The sequence below is a fragment of the Monodon monoceros genome, unplaced genomic scaffold, assembly GCF_005190385.1.
Source record: "Monodon monoceros isolate NGI ecotype Baffin Bay Population unplaced genomic scaffold, NGI_Narwhal_1 Super_Scaffold_9, whole genome shotgun sequence".
In the NCBI taxonomy this organism is placed as follows: domain Eukaryota; kingdom Metazoa; phylum Chordata; class Mammalia; order Artiodactyla; family Monodontidae; genus Monodon; species Monodon monoceros.
Window position 1 is genome coordinate 41518006 of NW_021703786.1, and position 21345 is coordinate 41539350.

Sequence of the window (21345 nt, forward strand, 5' to 3'; positions counted from 1 at the left end):
CCCAGGGAAGCCCCCCATTCTGTTTTCTGTGTAACTTCTTATACTCTTGCTGCCCTCTTCCTCCATCCTCCCTAATGAAGACGATTAGGATGCTTCTGTACCTTCCACAAAAGCTCCAGAAACAACAGGGGGTGTTTTCCATAGCTTATCCATCAGCAGGATTACAAATCTATGAAGTGCCGCTGTTAATTAATTCACTTAACAGTTGAGGTAACTGAAGCTCAGAAATGTTGAGTAACTTCCCCAGGGTCACACAGCTAGTAATGGCATACCTGGAGGTCAAGTCTAAGTCTGTCTCAGGGCCGATGCCCAGGCCCCATCCCATGTGCCAGGCTGCCATGAGGCCCCACAAACATGGGCCTTGGATGGGAATCACCTTAGGAGCCTCACTTCCTGATGGGCCAGCGCAACGGTCCTTACCCTGGATTCATAGGGAATCACATGGGCATCACATAGCTTGGTGATGACGTCTTCCTAAAGGGAGACCTCCTTACCTTCATTCTGAGGCTTTCATCTTGTTCTGAAGATTAGGTTCCTTCTGGTCCACACAGGGTGTGGATGTAGATACGATCTGGAAGTTTGAAGTGAAACATGAGGAATTGCTTTTCAAGTACAGGAGACTGCACTGCCCACCAAAACCTCTTTCACGATGTTTCAGGTTGCAAAAACACCAAGCTAACTTAGGCCAGAAATTTATTGCAATGCTCCTGGGGTATTTCATGAAGTCAAAAGACAGAAGCACCTGAGCCTCAGGAACAGATGGAATCTCTCTGAATAAACCAGAATATTTTCTTTCTTCTTTCCCTCCCTCCCTCCCTCCCTCCCTCCCTCCCTCCCTCCCTCCCTTCCTTCCATCTTTCTTTCCATCTATGTATCCATCTATTATCTATCTTTATCTATCTATCCATCTATCTATCTATCTTTGATTTGTTCAACATATTGCTTTTATTCTTCTCTCTTGCTATGGATCAGGGGTTTCCAAAGTGTCCACATTATCAGGAAACTTGTTACAAATGCATATTCTCAGACTCTGTCCCAGAATCAGAAACAAGTGTAGGGGCCAGCAACATGTGTTTTAACAAGCCCTCCTGGTGATTCTGGTGTTGGATAAAGGTTGAGAACCCTGCCGTGGACCACATTTCTCTGTTTCCTGCATGATAGAAAATAGCCAGTGACATCGCCCGTCTCTAACATGCCACGGATTCAGCCACAAAGAGAAGTCTGAATTGACTGTTTTGAAATTAAAATTTACTCAGAAGGGACCCACTGATGGAGCTTGGAAGAACACACAACTCCTGGGACATAAACTATAGTGGAGGTTGCAGGTGGTTATAGAAGGCAAGTACCATTGTATAAACACAGTTACTCCGATCACAGTCAGATAAATGGTCAAGAAAGGGGCCATGCCCAGGGAAGAGATGCCGGGAAAGCAGTCTAATGATGAGAATAGAAGGTGTAAAAAAAGAAGAAGAAGTTGTAGCAGTAGTAATAACAAGTACAGCAACGGTGGTAACATCTACCAATCATTAAATATTTGCTATTTGTCAGACCTAGAGCTCAGCATATTTTCCATGGATTATTTCGTCTAATTCTCACCACACCTCTATAAAGTAGATACTGTCAATATTCATATTTTACAGATGAGGAACTGTTTAGAGAAACTTCTTGAGCTGACAAAGCCTGTAAGCAGGATAAGAATGTCGGCAACCTGAGGCTTAGCCCCTACTGTGCTCTAACTTGACAACTTGTCTGCTGTTGAGGGCAACACACCTTAGTGAGCCAGGTTGTTTGAGACTGGACAAGGTAAAACTTGAAATCTCATCCATCTCCCAGATCACAGATCGTCTGCGGCCGTTTGGTGTTTAAAAGTATGGCCAATGCATCCTGCACTGCAGAGCAATGCAAGGAAGGTGCTGGAGACGTGGGATTCTCAAGTGCAAGTTTGTTTCTGAGACTCTGGAAGTATTTGAAATTTACTTTGTCTAAGATTGAGCTTTGCTGGACACCGAGCATTAAAGGCGTTTTAACTGGGCTTCCCTGGCGGCGCAGTGGTTGAGAGTCCGCCTGCCGATGCAGGGGACACGGGTTCGTGCCCCGTTCCGGGAAGATCCCACATGCCGCGGAGCGGCTGGGCCCGTGAGCCATGGCCGCTGAGCCTGCGCGTCCGGAGCCTGTGCTCCGCAACGGGAGAGGCCACAGTAGTGAGAGGCCCGCGTATCGCCAAAAAAAAAAAAAAAAAAGCATTTTAACTACCCCTACCATGGGAAACCATAAATGGAGAGCAACTGTGGACTGGAGAGAGTGTTCCAGTGGGTCTCTGCATGGAGACTTGATTTGCAGTCTCAGTGTTTTCTCCTTTAGTTCCCCTACTTATGTCCTTCCACAGCTTTAAGTCTGTTAACAACAGTCTGAGACCTGCTGTCCTGAATGCATCAGCTATTAAATATTACAGTAGGAAGGGGAAGCCATTCCAGGAGAAACCACGGGCTTCAGAGTTTTGCATTATTCTGCTTACCTGGCAAATGTGAACAACCTTATACTTTTTTTAAAAATTGAAGTATAGTTGATTTAGAATATTATGTTAATTTCTGCTGTACAGCAAAGTGGTTCAGTTATACATACATACATATATATATATATATACATTCTTTTTAATACATTCTTTTCCATTATGGTTTCTCACAGGATATTGAATATAGTTCCCTGTGCTGTACAGTAGGACCTTGTTGTTTATCCATGCTATATATACCAATTTGCACCTGCTAACCCCAAACTCCCAATCCATCCCTGCCCCACCCCCTTCCCCTTCCTTGGCAACCACCAGTCTCTATGTCTGTGAGTCTGTTTCTGTTTCGTAGATAAGTTCATTTGTGTCATATTTCAGATTCCACATATAAGTGATATCCTGTAGTATTTGTCTTTCTCTGTCTGACTTACTTCACTCAGTATGATAATCTCTAGGTCCATCCATGTGGCTGCAGATGGGATTATTTCATTCTTTTTTATGGCTGAGTAACATTCCATTGTATATATATATATATATATATATGTACCACATCTTCTTTATCCATTCATCTGTCAATGGACATTTGCGTTGCTTCCATGTCTTGGCAACTCTGAATAGTGCTGCTATGAACATAGGGGTGTGAACAACTTTATACTTTTTCATTGAGTCATTTGGCTTATCCCCCCAAGTCCTTCCCTTTCATGATGCAGCCTCTTTCATGATGCTCTAAACATTTCCGATTTATCTTCCTAGAACTTCACGCACAGCCCCTCGTTCCCCAACCCCGATCATCCGTGATCCTCTCAACCCTCCACCTTCTGTCAGGCAGCCTCTCCCAGCTCCCGCCCTCCTAAATTCTTGCCTTCAGGTTCTCCTTTCCTGCTTTCCCAGTGGTTCCCGCTCTTCAAAATGAACTGGATTCCAAGCCTGCCTCCCTTTCTCTCCTTCTCCCCTTATCTCTTCCTTTCCTTCTCTCTCATCTGAGAGGCAGCCATACTGAGAACCCCATTTTCCTCCTTTCATAAGTATAAAATAAAAATGTTATAAAATACTCGAGAGCATTTTATTTACTAAGGACCAGGCAGGCTGCTATCTCGTCTGGAACAGCCAGGAACGATGGGTACAACAGGAGCTTTTCATCATGGTCCCCACAGGGTACCTTGTGATGTTTTAATGGTCAAGACCAAACTTAATTCAAATCCAGCAGGCGTTATTAGAAGTCATGTTGGCTAGCATGCCTTTATTGCTCTCATTTTTAATTATGGAATGTAATAAGGTCACATTTCTGGAAATAGAACTCAGTAAGATACATTGGTTTAATTTGTAAAAGTAATCTCCCTTCATATATGATATGTTTCATTCCACTTCAGCTAAACCCACATCAATAGCAGAAAAATGTAAGAGGCTTCAATTAGCCTCAATAATCCTCCTGCACAATGGCACAATGATGGATGGGGGGAAGAAAGAGAAATTGGTATTTCACATCTTCATCATTTAAGGACTTTGATGATACAAAATAGATTGGCTCTATTCCTCTGTTGCCGTCCACGTCTTCTTGAAAGGTTGTAATATGATGAAAAGATTTTAATAAAATGGAGGTGAAAAGGATTCCTTGGAAATGAGTCAAGAAGCTTTCAATTAGGCAGCAGAGAGCATCCAGGAGATCTTTTGCAAACTGGAGGGTGGGGTCAATCTGTGCTTGGATGGGCTTGGCTGGAAGGCGTGAGCAAATCACCAAGTGGCATCTGGAAGAATCCTTAGCCTAAAGGAGCTGATGATGGGATATTTCTGTGTTGAAAATCTTACTTGTAAGCTTCTCAGGGTCAGTTTTCAGTTAGGTATAGAAATAGTGTAGTTTTTTTTTAAAAAAAGCCCTACCTAAAAAAGTAGAGTGGAGTTTGTAGCTCGGTGGGTTTAGGTGATTCAGGAAGGGAGAGGGCATAAGCAGACGATCCAGGTTTTAGATCCAAGTATGTGACCTGCATTATGCCCCTTCTCAGTCTCATTTTACTTATCTGTGAAATAGGAGAATGTGGCTTGGTCACAATGGGAGTATTTTCTCATTTCCATGTTCATCTGTATCTATAATGAATGAATCCTGGCTATAAATTATATAAAAATCCATAAAGAGCAATAGCTTTTTTCAAGATTATCATGTTTTATTTCTTTTTTAACATCTTTATTGGAGTATAATTGCTTTACAATGTTGCATTAGTTTCTGCTGTATAACAAAATGAATCAGCTGTACATACATACACATATATCCCCATATCCCCTCCCTCTTGCGTCTCCCTCCCACCCTCCCTATCCCATCCCTCTAGATGGTCACAAAGCACCAAGCTGATCTCCCTGTGCTATGCAGCTGCTTCCCACTAGCTATCTGTTTTACATTTGGTAATGTATATATGTCAATGCCACTCTCTCACGTCGTCCCAGCTTACCCTTCCCCCACCCCATGACCTCAAGTCCATTCTCTACACCTGCATCTTTATTCGTCTCATGCCCCTAGGTTCTACAGAACCATTTTTTAAAAATTCCATATATATGTGTTAGCATATGGTATTGATTTTTCTCTTTCTGATTTACTTCACTCTGTATGACAGACTCTGGGTCCGTCCACCTCACTACAAATAACTCAATTTCATTTCCTTTTATGGCTGAGTAATATTCCATTGTATATATGTGCCACATCTTCTTTATCCATTCAATTGTCGATGGACACTTGGGTTGCTTCCATGTCCTGGCTATTGTAAATAATGCTGCAATGAACATTGTGGTGCATGACTCTTTTTGAATTATGGTTTTCTCAGGGTATATGCCCAGTAGTGAGATTGCTGGGTCATATGGTAGTTCTATTTTTAGTTTTTTAAGGCACCTCCATACTGTTCTCCATAGTGGCGGCATCACTTTACATTCCCACCAACAGTGCAAGAGGGTTCCCTTTTCTCCACACCCTCTCCAGCATTTACTGTTTGTAGATTTTTTGATGATGGCCATTTTGACCAGTGTGAGGTGATACCTCATTGTAGTTTTGATTTGCATTTCCCTAATGATTAGTGATGTTGAGTATCCTTTCCTGTGTTTGTTGGCAATCTGTGTATCTTCTTTGGAGAAATGGCTTTTTAGGTTTTCTACCCATTTTTGGATTGGGTTGTTTGTCTTTTGGATGTTGAGCTGCATGAGCTGCTTGTAAGTTTTGGAGATTAATCCTTTGTCAGTTGCTTCATTTGCAAATATTTTCTCCCATTCTGAGGGTTGTCTTTTGGTCTTGTTTATGGTTTCCTTTGCTGTGCAAAAGCTCTGAAGTTTCATTAGGTCCCATTTGTTTATTTCTGTTTTTATTTCCATTTCTCTAGGAGGTGGGTCAAAAAGGATCTTGCTGTGATTTATGTCATAGAGTGTTCTGCCTATGTTTTCCTCTAGGAGTTTGATAGTGTCTGGACTTACATTTAGGTCTTTAATCCATTTTGAGTTTATTTTTGTGTATGGTGTTAGGGAGTGTTCTAATTTCATTCTTTTACAGGTAGCTGTCCAGTTTTCCCAGCACCACTTATTGAAGAGGCTGTCTTTTCTCCATTGTATATTCTTGCTTCCTTTGTCAAAGAGAAAGTGACCATACGTGCGTGGGTTTACCTCTGGGGTTTCTATCCTGTTCCATTGATTTATATTTCTGTTTTTGTGCCAGTACCATACTGTCTTGATTACTGTAGCTTTGTAGTATAGTCTGAAGTCTGGGAGCCTGATTCCTCAAGCTCCATTTTTTCCCCTCAAGATTGCTTTGGCTATTCGGGGTCTTTTATTTTCCATACAAGTTGTGAAATTTTTTGTTCTAGTTCTGTGAAAAATGCCATTGGTAGTTTGATAGGGATTGCATTGAATCTGTAGATTGCTTTGGGTAGTATAGTCATTTTCACAATGCTGATTCTTCCAATCCAAGAACGTGGTATATCTCTCCATCTGTTTGTATCATCTTTAATTTCTTTCATCAGTGTCTTATAGTTTTCCGCATACAGGTCATTTGTCTCCTTAGGTAGGCTTATTCCTAGGTACTTTATTCTTTTTGTTGCAATGGTAATGGGAGTGTTTCCTTAATTTCTCCTTCAGATTTTTCATCATTAGTGTACAGAAATGCAGGAGATTTCTGTGCATTAGTTTTGTATCTTGCTACTTTACCAAATTCATTGATTAGCTCTAATAGTTTTCTGGTAGCATCTTTAGGATTCTCTATTTGTAGTATCATGTCATCTGCAAACAGTGACAGTTTAACTTCTTCTTTTCTGATTTGGATTCCTTTTATTTCTTTTTCATCTGTGATTGCTGTGGCTAAAGCTTCCAAAACTATGTTGAATAATAACGGTGAGAGTGGGCAGCCTTGTCTTGTTCCTGATATTAGTGGAAATGCTTTCAGTTTTTCACCATTGAGAATGATGTTGGCTGTGGGCTTGTCATATGTGGCCTTCATTATGTTAAGGTAGGTTCCCTCTATGCCTACTTTCTGGAGGGTTTTTATCATAAATGGGTGTTGAATTTTGTCAAAAGCTTTCTCTGCATCTATTGAGATTATCATATGGTTTTTCTTCTTCAATTTGTTAATATGGTGTATCACATTGATTGATATATGCATATTGAAGAATCCTTGCATTCCTGGGATAAACCCCACTTGATCATGGTGTATGATCCTTTTAATGTGCTGTTGGATTCTGTTTGCTAGTATTTTGTTGAGGCTTTTTGCATCTGTGTTCATCAGTGATATTGGCCTGTAGTTTTCTTTTTTTGTGGCATCTTTGTGCGGTTTTGGTATCAGGGTGATGGTGGCCTCGTAGAATGAGTTTGGGAGTGTTCCTCCCTCTGCTATATTTTGGAAGAGTTTGAGAAGGATGGGTGTTAGCTCTTCTCTAAATGTTTGATCGAATTCACCTGTGAAGCCATCTGGTCCTGGGCTTTTGTTTGTTGGAAGATTTTTAATCACAGTTTCAATTTCAGTGCTTGTGATTAGTCTGTTTATATTTTCTGTTTCTTCCTGGTTCAGTCTCAGAAGGTTGTGCTTTTCTAAGGATTTGTTCATTTCTTCCAGGTTGTCCATTTTATTGGCGTATAGTTACCTGTAGTAATCTCTCATGATCCTTTGTATTTCTGCAGAGTCAGTTGTTACTTCTCCTTTTTCATTTCTAATTCTGTTGATTTGAGCCTTCTCCCTTTTTTTCTTGATGAGTCTGGCTGATGGTTTATCAATTTTGTTTATCTTCTCAAAGAACCAGCTTTTACTTTTATTGACCTTTGCTATCGTTTCCATCATTTCTTTTTAATTTATTTCTGATCTGATCTTTATGATTTCTTTCCTTCTGCTAACTTTTGGGTTTTTTTTCTTTCTCCAATTGCTTTAGGTGTAAGGGCAGGCTGTTTATTTGAGATTTTTTCTTGTTTCTTGAGGTAGGATTATATTGCTATAAACTTCCCCCTTAGAACTGCTTTTGCTGCATCCCATAGGTTTTGGGTCGTCGTGTTTTCATTGTCTTTTGTTTCTAGGTATTTTTTGATTTCTTCAGCGATCTCTTGGTTATTTAGTAGTGTACTGTTTAGCCTCCATGTGTTTGTATTTTTTACAGTTTTTTCCTGTAATTGATATCTAGTCTCACAGTGTTAGGGTCGGAAAAGATACTTTATACAATTTCAGTTTTCTTAAATTTACCATGGCTTGATTTGTGATGCTAGATATGATTCATCCTGGAGAATGTTCCATGAGCACCTGCGAAGAAAGTGTATTCTGTTGTTTTTGGATGGAATGTCCTATAAATATCAATTTATTCCATCTTGTTTAATGTGTCATTTAAAGCTTGTGTTTTCTTATTTATTTTCATTTTGGATGATTCATTTTGATGAATTGGGAGATTGGGATTGACATATATACACTAATATATATAAAATGGATAACTAATAAGCTCCTGCTGCATAAAAAAATAAATAAAATAAAATTCACATATTCAAAAAAAAAGAGTTCACCAGCCCAGAAGCTCCCAGATTATCATTTTATTTTTTTAATTTAATTTTTATATTATATGAGTATAGTTGATTTACAATATTTTGTTATTTTCAGGTGTACAGCAAAGTGACACAGTTTTATCTATCTATCTATCTATATATCTTCATTCTTTTTCAGATTCCTTTCCCATATAGGTTATTACAGAATATTGAATAGAGTTTCCTGTGCTATACAATAGGTTCTTGTTGTTTATCTATTTTTTATATAGTAGTGTGTATATGTTAATCCCAAACTCCTAATTTATCCTTCCCCACCCTCGACCTTTCCCATTGGTAACCATAAGTTTGTTCTCTATGTCTGTGAGTCTATTTCTGTTTTGTAAATAAGTTCATTTGTATCATTTTTTTTTAGATTCCACATATAAGGAATACCATATTATATTTGTCTTTCTCTGTCTTATTTCACTTAGTATGATGATCTCTAGGTCCATCCATGTTGCTGTAAATGGCATTATTTCATTCTTTTTTATGGCTGAGTAATATTCCATTGTATATTGTATATATGTACCACATCTTCTTTATCCGTTCCTCTGCCGATGGACGTTTAGGTTGCTTCCATGTCTTGGCTATTGTGAATAGTGCTGCTATGAACTTTGGCGTGCATGTATCTTTTCAAATTATGGTTTTCTTTAGATATATGCCTAGGAGTGGGATTGGTGGATCATATGGTAGTTCTATTTTTAGTTTTTTAAGGAACCTCCATACTGTTCTCCCTAGTGGTTGTACCAATGTACCAACTTTTTTATAGTTGACAAAATGCTACTGTATTGCAATGTTATTTGATCCTTACAAGAACAGTTTGAGGGAGATATTACAGGAAGCATCCCATTTTACCAAAAAAGAACACTGACTCAGACCAAGGGCATGTTATCTAAGTTGACGTGGATAGTTGTGGCAGTGCTAAGACGTGACTACAGATTTCCTGACATACAGTCATTGCCTTCAACTGAATTCTGATTCAGTTCAACACACATAAACCCCATGACATGCCAAGCTTTAGAGATATAATGTAAATAAGTTTCAGACCTTTAAATGCAGGCTGTTGGAAAAAACAGATACTTCACAATAGATTGAACCATATGACGTTATTTTTGTAGGTCAAAATGTTGAATATTGGTGATTTCATTTGATTCAACCTAATAATATATTAATACTATGATAGAGGTATATTGATAAGTACTTTTTTCTTTTTCCTTATACTTCCCGGCATTTCTCCTGCTTTCATCCATTTTTTTCCTCTGTTTTCTGAAGCAGTTGGCTTTATCAGAGTTGATTAAATATCACAGTCACTTTAATTCACAAGAGCACACTTGTGCATGGATGACATCTCTAGCAATTGGCATAGACTTCTGTCTCACCTGAATCAACACTCAAGTTCATGTCCAATCTAGCCATCTAGCTTTCCTCTGCTGAACCTGTAAATACACAGAACCAATGGCTAACAAATAACTAACTTCATACAGGCTCAAGGTGATGCATAACAAGCTGGACCACCCCTGACCTAGGCTACTTAGTGTTGTAGGGCATTGAGGGCTGCAGAAACTGTGATGGATACCTCAGCCTAGAAATCATCAGTGACCTCAAGAGCTGTTACAATGGAACAGGACTGATTCTTCTTTTTTTCTAATTTTTATTGGAGTGTAGTTGCTTTATAATGTTGTGTTAGTTTCTGCTGTACAGCAAAGTGAATCAGCTGTACGTATGCATATAGCCCCTCTTTTTTGGATTTCCTTCCCCTTTAGGTCACCACAGAGCACTGAGTAGAGTTCCCTGTGCTCTACAGTATGTTTTTATTAGTTATCTATTTTATACGTAGTATCAATAGTGTATGTGTGCCGGTCCCAATCGCCCCTTTTAGTGCAAAAGAGAACAAGAGGCTGTATAGCAAGCATTGGCTCAAAAATCTTACTGTTTGTCAAGAGGAGTCATAGCCATAAGATGTCCTTCAGTGAATGGATAAATAAACTGTGGTACCTTAACGCTAACCCTAACCCTGATAATGGAATATTATTCAGCTCCAAAAAGACATGAGCTCTCAAACCATGAAAAGATATGGAGGAACTTAAATGTAAATCCCTAAGTGAAAGAAGCCAGTCTGACAAGACTACATATGGTATGATTCCGAATATAGGACATTCTGGAAAAGGTAGAACTATGGAGACAGTGAAAAGATCAGTAGTTTCCAAGAATCAGAGGGAAGGGAGGGATGGATAGGGGGAGCACACAGGATTTTAGGGCAGTAAAGTTATTCAGTATGATACTCTAATGGTACATACATGTCAGCATCCATTTGTGCAAACCCGTAGAATGCACAAGACCAAGAGTGCACCTGCATGTAAACCGTGGACTCTGGGTGATTATGATGTGCCAGCATAGGTTCATCATTTGTAACAAATGCATCACTCTTGGGGGGTATTGTTAATGGGGGAGGCTGCACACGTGTTGGCACAGGAGACATGTAGGCAGTCTGTGCCTTCTGCTCAATTTTGCTATGAACATAAAACTGCTCTAAAATGTAGTCTATTTTTAAAAGAGAGAGAGAAGTCATAAGCTTGAGAAGTTAGTAGGGTTCAAAGAAACAGTTTTTCTCTGTTTTTACTTTAAAGGATAAAGATTATAGCATCTGAAGGCAGAAGGAAAGAATCGACTAGAAGCAGAGAGGATAAAGATGCTGTTGAGAGACAGAGAGAGAGGGGGAGAGGAAGAGAGAGAGACCCCCTTGTCCAAGGGTAAGGGGCCTCCTTCTTTGAAAGAGGAAGAATTAACACGGATTCAAAGGCATTTTAAGGAAATGAGGACACTGGTGACAGATGAAGAGAGGAATTTATTAGGGAAGATGGACCTGGATTTGTAGAAAATAGAGGGAGAGAGAGAGAGTTGGCTCTGATGGTTTGAGAGAACGTGGAGTAAGTTCCAAACAACTGCTGTTAAGAAATGCAGCAGGTAGTCAGGGAGATGGGGCAGCTGTGCAGATAAATGCGGTGTTAGTGTATATTCCTTGGAGATGATTTAAAATAGAAGAGAAAAAAGAAAAAACAAATAATAAAATAGAAGAGAAAGCCTTTATAAACAATGCTTTGAGCAATGTAGAAATTACTGCCTTTCATTGAGGCAAGAGATGGGGGAGGGAGGTTGTTAAAAGAAGCAACGCCAGCTCCTGTAACAAACAACCCCCAAATCTCAGTGGCTGGTCAAAGTAAAGGTTTGCTTCTTGCTCACCCGAGGTCATCCCTACTTGGGGAGGTGTCTTGAGCAGCTACCTGGGCGATTCCACTTCCATCCTGTCATTCCCCTGCTCCATGGGACCTCAGACTCCTGTATCCCAGGAACGTGAGTCATGTGGGCTGAGAGAGAACACCTAGAGCAGGGTGGCAACCTAAGGCTTACAGGCCAAATCCAGCCCACCACTAGTTTCTGTATGGCCTGCAAACTAAGGATGGTTTTCACATTTTTTCAGTGGTTGAAAAAAAATATTAAAAGAAGCATGATAGTTCATGACGTGAAAAGTATATGAAATTCAGATTTCAATGTCCATAAGTTTTGTGGGCACACAGCTGTGCCCATATGTTCCTACAGCTGCTTTTTTGCTAAGATGGCAGAGTTGAGTATTTGTAGTAGAGACTGTGTAGACTGAGAAAACGACTGCCCTTTACCAAAAAAATTGCCAACTTCTGACCTAGAGGACGGAGCACCCAAGATTTAACCATCTCATCCCAGAAGGCCACATCCCAGTTCACCCACATTCTCTTGGCAAGAACTAGCCATATGGAGTCTCTGGGTAGCTACTTTTCTGCATTAACTCAGTCCTTTCACACTGGGGAGCACAAATCTTTGTAGTTTAGGTCACTATGACTGCAGCAGAGGGATTACCTTTTAGACATCTCAGGAAATAGATACAAATGCTCTTCAGATATTTCTACTCTTCAAAATCCATTTTCAATTGTGTCATTAGAGGAGAGGGTGTGTGTGTGTGTGTGTGTGTTTAGAGGGGTGTGGGAATTCTTTCTCTGCTTTTCGATGTATTGCGCATGCTGGCTGGTTCAGCTTGGCTTTCCTCAAGCTGTCACTCCTATCCCTTCATGCCCCTTATCTCTATTGTAGTGAGTGACTCAGCCTTGTCTGAGTTCCCAGCCCTAAATCACATACCTACACTCAGCAACTCTAAAGGCCAGCCCCTGCAGACAGACTGTATTGGCGTTAGAAGGACGTGGTCATCAGACCTCATCAAAATACATCTTCCTATCATATGAAGCAACTCTTCACACAAGAAGGATGTGTTGGGTAAAAAACATTTCCTTCATTCCCTTAACATTTAAAGAAATTCAGGTAAAATGTCAGCATATTCAGTTCAACCACGTATGTACAAGACATTCTGGGGACACTTTGGGTGCCAAGGATCTCTGGCTTACCAGAGATTTACTATTCCACCATCACCCACCACCTAAAGCTGCCTAGGGAACTGTAAAATCTAAAAGAAAATGAGTCTGCAATGCAAACCCAGCCCACAGAGTCTTTCCTTATGCTGTCTTAGATTGCTGTCCCCCAAACCACCACTATACAGAAATTCCACTGTGATAGAAACTTAGTTAAAATAGTCCCTGCTCTCAAAGGAATCACAGTCCAGCGGAAAGACAGGCTTTTATACACTATGGGTAATAGAAGGGAGTCTAAACTCAGCACTCAGATTGAGATCCGAACGAAGTACTCAGAGCAAACAGAGGGGTGGCGTGATTCATTGTGGCAGGTGTTTACCGGGAGTAATGATGTCAAGTGTCAGGAATGGAAAGCCGTTCTCCATCACGCTGGCAGTGCTAATCCCAGCTCATTCATCACCCAGCCTCACCTTGCCTGGCCATTTATCTTGAATGCAAACCCAGCTTTATTCAGGGAAATCAGTCATCTCCATTTATCCTGTGACTGCAGACGCTCAGAGAGGATAACTGCCACCAGCCATATTTCATGCTCATGCACTCACGTGGGAGACCAACCTTTTGCCAGGTGATCTCTTCAATTGGGATGGTTTTTAATTCAATCTGAAACTGAGGCTTGGAGATAAAGCAGCCCTGTGGCCCTGTTATATATTCTGGGACACACGTGCTTCCCTGTCTCTGGTCTCGTGTTCTAGTGAGATGAGTATTGGTCACCTTCTTTTAGGAGTGCATCAAGTGAGGAAATACGAAGATGGGAAGATGATTGGCATGGATTCCTCTTTCTCTAGAAAGAAAGGCCAATATCGCACTAAGCTGTGATGATGAAAGGGAGGTGATGTCGGAGGAAGCACGGAAAACAGAGAAACAGATTGTAATCAGGAGCCCGAGGCCAGCTCAATTCTCATTCCTTTATTAAAATAAGAAGTGCTGCCCCTTCTCATCCAGGCAGACCTTTTCAGCCCTTCGTGATACCAAGTGCTCCTGTTTTCCCAAATGACTTAATCATTCCTCTTGACTAACCTCTTTTCACAAAGATGTGCACATCTTTCCCATTGTGGAGAAAACCTCCGCCAGCCTTAACAGCCTCTTCCGGCTACTTTTCCTTTCCTTTCCTTTCCTTTCTCCACCCAGCATCTCAAGGTGAGCCCTCAGGATACCCCTTGCCAGGGCTGCCATCCCACTGTCAACATTGCTTCATAAAAATCTAGGCGTCTTCTCACCATCTTGCTTTAGCCTGCAGTCCTTTTCCTCAGATAGTCCTCTAATTGCTGTTGTTTATGGATAATGCCACTCAGCGTTAATCTGTATTTCCTCTTCTTGTGCAAATTTTGTTGGCTCTTTGTGACTTGGATGTGGTTTCAACTAGAAACCTTAATTCCAGGGGTTGGCAGACTACAGCCATTTGGCAAAACTGGCTGCCCTCTGCCTGTTGTTACAAATAAAGTTGTATTGGAAAACAGTCATCCCCATTCATTTATATATTGTTTACACTGCCTTTGTGTAACCACAGGCAGAGGTGATTGTTGCAACAGAGACCACATAGTCCCCAAAGCCTAAAATATTTAGTATCTGGTCCTTTACAGAAAAAAGCTTGCCAAGGTAGGAGTTAGCCTTTCTCATGATATTGTAGGCTCATTTTGATCTTCAGATCTCCTTATTTTTAAATTAATTTATTTATTTTAACATCTTTATTGGAGTATAAGTGCTTTACAATGGTGTGTTAGTTTCTACTTTATAACAAAGTGAATCAGTTATACATATACGTATGTTCCCATATCTCTTCCCTCTTGCGTCTCCCTCCCTCCCAGATCTCCTTATTTTTGATAAATTCATGCCAGACTATGGGAAGACCATGTTCTCTTCTGAGAAGAATCCCTGGTTCAAAAAGTTGAGAGAATCCCGATGCACGGAGTGATGCTCATATTTCCATTACCCTGTGCTGCAAACCAGGGCAGCCGCTGTGCCCAGACCCAGTTACGGAAAAAGATCCCTTGCTTCCTGAAGACTTATTCTTCCCTCTCTTTGGAAAACCCCTAAGTTCTTGTTACGAGCCACAGATTGTGCTTGGGTAATTGAGCGAGTCTGAGGATTGCTGCCTCTTTTATGGACTGTGCATTGTTCTGGTGAAGGCGGGGTGATGCACCGGGAGACATGGGGTTTGCCTCTGAGAACTGCAAGGAGGTGGAAGGCTGCTGTCTTTTATTATGAGGTCTTCTATTCTCTTTGAATTTCTTTCCTTCTACATGGGTACATGTTATGTTGAGAAAGTCCTTGGGCAAATCACTTCAATTCTCAGTTTCTCTAAGTAACGGAGAAAAGAATTCCTTCTCACCTACCTTCCCAGAAACTTAAAGAAATGTATGTGTAAATGCGAAAGATACACTTAATAGGACAAGTAGGTTGTAGCCCATGACTGTCCAATAGAAATGTAATTTAAAACTTTCTTTTTTTAAAAAATTTTATTTTATATTGGAGTGTCATTGATTAACAATGTTGTGTTAGTTTCAGGTGTACAGCAGAGTGATTCAGTTATACATATACATGTATCTATTCTTTTTCAAATTCTTTTCCCATTAAGGTTAGTACAGAATATTGAGCAGAGTTCCCTGTGCTATGCAGTAGGTCCTTATTGGTTATTTCTTTTAAATATAGCAGTGTGTACGTGTCAATCCCAAACTCCCAATCTATTCCTTTGCCCACCCTTCCCCCCTGGTAACCACGAGTTTGTTATCTAAGTCTATGAGTCTGTTTCTGTTTTGTAAATAAGTTCATTTGTATCATGTTTTTGTAGCCACCTAAAGAAAGTAAAATGGGGTTTCCCTGGTGGCGCAGTGGTTGAGAGTCCGCCTGCCGATGCAGGGCACGCTGGTTTGTGCCCCGGTCTGGGAGGATCCCACATGCCGCAGAGCAGCTGGGCCCGTGAGCCATGGCCGCTGAACCTGTGCGCGCGTCCGGAGCCTGTGCTCTGCAAAGGGAGAGGCCACAGCAGTGAGAGGCCCACGTACAGCAAAAAAAAAAAAAAAAAAAAAAAAAAGTAAAATGAAACAGATGAAAGTGATTTTAATAAATTATTTTATTTAACCCAATATATCTAACAAGTAGTCAATATAAAATTATTAATGAGATATTTTACTTTTTCCCCATATTATATCTTCAAATCCAGAGTATTATTTTGTGATTATGGTGCATCTTACTTTGAGCAAACCAGGCTATCACAGTGGACAGCGCAACTCTAGCCTGTGTCCTAGCTGACAGCATCTCCAGCAGCCCCCCACCCTCACCAATAACCACTTACTTCTCCATGAGCCCTGGAATGTGCTCAGCCAAAGAGCAAAAACAACCACAGGTAGACATCAAATTCCTAAAGGGCTGTGGTTTCTGTTTCCCATGTCCCTAAAGTGGCCATAACATTATTATTAATAATGCCTAATCTATGTTGAAATACTTAGTATATTCTGGACACTGTGCTAAGAGCTTTGCAAGATTATTTCATTGATTTCTCACAACCAACCTGTGAGAAAACTGTTGTATCACCATTTTAAAGGTCAGTAAACTGAGGATGAGAGGAATTGCAGTTTGCCTGATGTCACAGAGCTTTTCCGTGGTGGAGCCAACATCCATTCTCAGGCAGATGTTTCCAGAGTCTGATTAATTCAAAATAAGCAATATTGCTTGTTTCTTGAACTGCTTTTTTTTCTTTTTTCTTTTTCTTTTACTGCTGTCATTGCCCCCTCCTGAGGACTAACTCTGCCTCCTGCCCTGCCCTGCCTCTGCTATTATTGAAGTGGAGGGGGTGGTGGTGGTGGAGGGAGCATCCTCCCAGCTCTTTTTACCAGCCATGGCTGGGATGGTGTTTAAACTGACGAGTCTTTCAGCACAGCAGGCTCTCCCCTCAACACAACGCAGAGATTTATACTTTCCATTGCCTTCTGAGAAAGTGCATTGAATCACTTCTCTAGAGGAGGGCTATTAACAAATCTAATACCATTCTCAAAAGCAACTTTTATTAAACAGTTCTTATTAATCTTGTTTCCCAGGATGAAACATATACTATCCAGCTTTTTTTATGACACGGCAAATTCTTTGCCTTTTCAGGGTACCTCACATTCTTCTGTGTGAGGGTAAAATAGGGCAGAATTTGTTTCTCCCTCATCTTATTAAGTATGAATGGAAGTGGTCAGAGGAATGGACATTTCCAAACTCTTTTCTCCCAGAGATACTCATTCCTTTTAAAAACAGATATAACTATTTCATTGTGCTTAAATGCATTCTTTAGCCTAAAGACTTTTCCCTTTCCTCTACTCTGATTTTTTTTTTTTTTTTTTGCGGTACGTGGGCCTCTCACTGTTGTGGCCTCTCCCGTTGCGGAGCACAGGCTCTGGATGCGCAGGCTCAGCGGCCATGGCTCACAGGCCCAGCCGCTCCGCGGCATGTGGGATCTTCCCGGACCGGGGCACAAATCCGTGTCCCCTGCATCGGCGGGTGGACTCTCAACCACTGCGCCACCGGGGAAGCCCTATTCTGATTTTTAAAGTAATATTTCATTTTCTACTTTAAAATTTTTCTCCTTTTAAAAACACATTTAAAGTTATAAATATACTCTTTATATAAGAGATTCAAACAATAAAGAATTATATAAAGAAAACCTTGAAAATCCTGTCCTTCCTCCAGTCCTCTTCTTAGAATTCATTTCTGCCAATAGGTTAGACCATGTTTTTTCATTCCCTTTTCTGTGTTTCCATATCCATACGTGTATATGTATTATGCCTTGGAAAAACACGATTGGGATCATACTATGCACTTTTTTCCCTAGTTTGCTTTGTTTATCTGAAAATTTGTCTTTGTGATTTTTCCACATCAATACCTTCTTTTTTGACAGCTGCATGATACTTTATAGTAAAGATATAGCATACTCTATTTCAAGACTCCCCTATTGATGGTCGTTTAGTTGTTGTCTGTTTCATGCTATTTCCAACGATTCTGCAATAAGTATTCTTGTACTCAAGGTTTATTCAGTATAAACTCCTAGCTTATGTTTAGTTTTGATGGACTAACAAATTGCCTTCAGAAGAGCTTCATCAATTCGTAGTTCAAGTAACAAGGTAGGGGAGAACCTGAATCCTTCAATGATCACCCGTATTTGATTTTATCGAATTAAAAACGTTTGCCAATCTGACAGAAATTATTTTTGTATTCTTCAGAAAACTTTCAAGGAGAATACTCACTCTGAGTTTAATTTCCAGAGCATGGAACATGCAGCCAGACTCCCTGAGTTTATACCGCAGATCTGCCACTTATTGGTAGCACGATCTTGGGCGGCGCGTTGCTTCATCTTTCTGTGTTTTATTTCCCCTCCCTGTGAAATGTAACAGTAGTTATACCTAACCCATAGAGTTGTTATGAGGATGAAATGAGTTAGTCTGTGTAAAATACTTAGATCAGTACTTGCATGTTGTAAGGATATATAATATTTGCCTTATTATACTATTATCATATTGTATTTTCTTGCACGTAAGAAAACAAATGGTTTTGCTATGCTGTTTTCTATTTGGACACTTTATTGAATTACCTTACTATTTATAATAATTTTAAATGGCTTCTCTTAGATATTCTTCATTGATAATTGTGAAAAGTAATCATTTGGGCGCCTTTCTTTGCAATAGTTAAAGCTCTCTTTTTCTTGTCTTGTTGCATTTGCTAATGTTTCCAGTGACAATGATAATAGAGATCCTTGTTTTGTTCCTGATTAGTAAGACTACCTCTAATATTTCACAATTATATGGGATTTGGTGAAGAACCTTTTAGAGAGTGAGGACATTTCATTCTAATTAAAGAATATTATTAAAGTATTTTTTAAACGAGGAAAGATGTTAAATATTATAAAATATTCTCTCTGGCATCTTTTGAGATGATCATAAATTGTTTTCTTTTTTAAATCAGCCTCTGTGGTGAATTAAATTAGTGGATTTTCCAATGGTAAGTGAGATAAAACACTTTGGCATTTAATTATTAAACTGTTGGATTTGATAGCTTAATTTATTACTTAGAACTTTTACTTCTATGTATATGAGACTGGCAGACATTTTTCTTCATGCACTATTTTTGCAGGTTGAGTCAATAAATTTCTTATCTTTTATTATGCTATCGAATAAGCTTAATGACACAAAGATTATCTGCTTCTTGAAGGCTTGGTAGGATTTGCCTATAAAACCCTTGGCCCAAGAGTTTTAACAGTAATCTCTGACTACTTTTTCAGTTTCTTGTATGGTTATTAATACATTTAGATTTTGTACTCATTCTTGAGTAATTTCCATTTTTCTAAGAAATCATCCATTTCCTCTAGATTTTCAAATTTGTTGACATTGTTACAAAATATTCTCATAATTTAAAAGCCTCCTCTACAGCTATCGTCCTGCCACTTTTCTTGCTTTCAGTATTGCTTACCTTTGTCTTCATTTTTCCCCCTTAATCAGACTTGCCAAAGATTTATCTAGTTCATTAGTTTTTACAAAGAATCGACTTTGGTTTTACACATCAGCTATAGCTTATTTTTTGGTGACTGTTTTCTATATTATTAATTCCTGCTGCTACCCGTTCTTCCTTTACTTTCTTTGGGTTTATTTTATTATTTTGTTCATCATTTTTTAATATGGGGAGTGAGACATACATAGCAAGAAAATATTATAGACACGGGGGTAGGAGTCTGTACTTAGCACAATGAGGACACAAAATAAAGGGACTGATTCTATAAATGAGGGTAGGGTAAAGATGGAGCTTCGTGACTGAAAGATAAGTGAGTAGTGGGAAAAGGTGCCCAGCTATTCATACTCATAGTTATTCACAGTGGGATGTTTATGGAAAATTTTATATACACACACCCACAAAACCTGTTATAGTGATTGCCTCTGAGAAAGGCAAGTAAAGGCATTTGGCATGTACCCCTTCATGTTGTTGAATTTCATTTTAGTGTATGCGTTTATTATCCACCTAATGAACAAGTTTAAAACAAAGTAAAATTAAGGTCATTCCATTGAACATTGGACACATGAACTGGTTTAAACTTCCTCCTTAACTTAAAGGTATTTTAAATGTTGAGAGGCACCCAAGTGCAGGTCTGATATCTCTATTAGAAGGCAGACTGCAAGGCTGCATAAAATCTGCCGTCTGGTCTGTTAATGTGGCAGTGGCTGCAGGCGGTGGGTTTGCAGATCTGGGGGGGAAGGTAACCACCGGTTCCAGTCACAGTAGTGACAGAGGAGGGGATGAGAGGTTTCCTGTCCGAGGCAGGTTTTGCTTTTGTTTCAAAAGCCGTTATCTCTGACAGGGTGGGTCTCCCCCCTCTGCCACCTCACAGCTTGCCTGGCTCTGGCTTTTTGCTTCTGAATGGGCTCCAACCCCAGACAGGGCCCCTGTCTGCCCTGCCTTTGACCTGCAACATCTCTATTTCTCAAGCACTGCACCTCTGTCCTCAAGTTCAGCCACTTTACTGCTTCTCCCACCAGGGAACAAGAGGTCCTTGTAAATGCAGGTCATAGATAATCACAAGGTCAGAAATGGGCACTGAGAGCTGGGGAGACGCACTTGGAAGCACAGTAGCCTTCGCTGGAATGACGGAGGCAAGAGGTGGACGTTTATCTGGCTGGGGCAGATCACATTTGTATGGGAGGCGGGGTGAGAGAGCGCATGAGCGGAAGAGTACGTCTGAGAAAAGGAAGCGCCAAACTCAAGATCTCAGCGGGCGGAGCTAAGAAGGAAAGGGAGGGAGGAAATAAACATCCATTTATCGAGTTCCTTCTGTGGTCCAGGAGCTCTTTAAGTAGGATTTCATTTAATTCTCTCAACTCTCCCGTTTTAGCTAGGGGCTCTTAAGCTTAAGGGAACTAAATATCTTGACAAAGACCCACAGCTGGCGGGTGGAGAGGCAGGGATTGAAAATCAATGGTAGAGAGATGGATGGCAGCTGAAGGTGAAACGGGAGAGAGACGAGGCTGATGTCTTCCTTCAGTTCTCTCTGATTGGGGGGAAGTAGGAAGTACTCAGAGAAGCAAAAGCCTCATCTACTCAGTTGCTCATGCCAGAAGCCTGTTGCATATCCCATCCATTGGCAAGTCTTGTCAACTCTACTCCCAAAATAGATCTTGAATGTCCACTCTCTCCAACTCTACCACTATCACCTTAGCCCAAGCTAGCATCCTAGAATAAACCACCAGTATCCTCACTTAGACCAGCATGCTAACCTCCTACTGGCCTTTTCTCCTTTTGGTCCATTTTCCATCGGATGGAGCAATATTCAGAATATACTTGTCTGGTCGTGCCTTGTCATCCCTTGAAACTTTCCAACAGCTTCCCCGCACCCTGAGGATGGCAGTC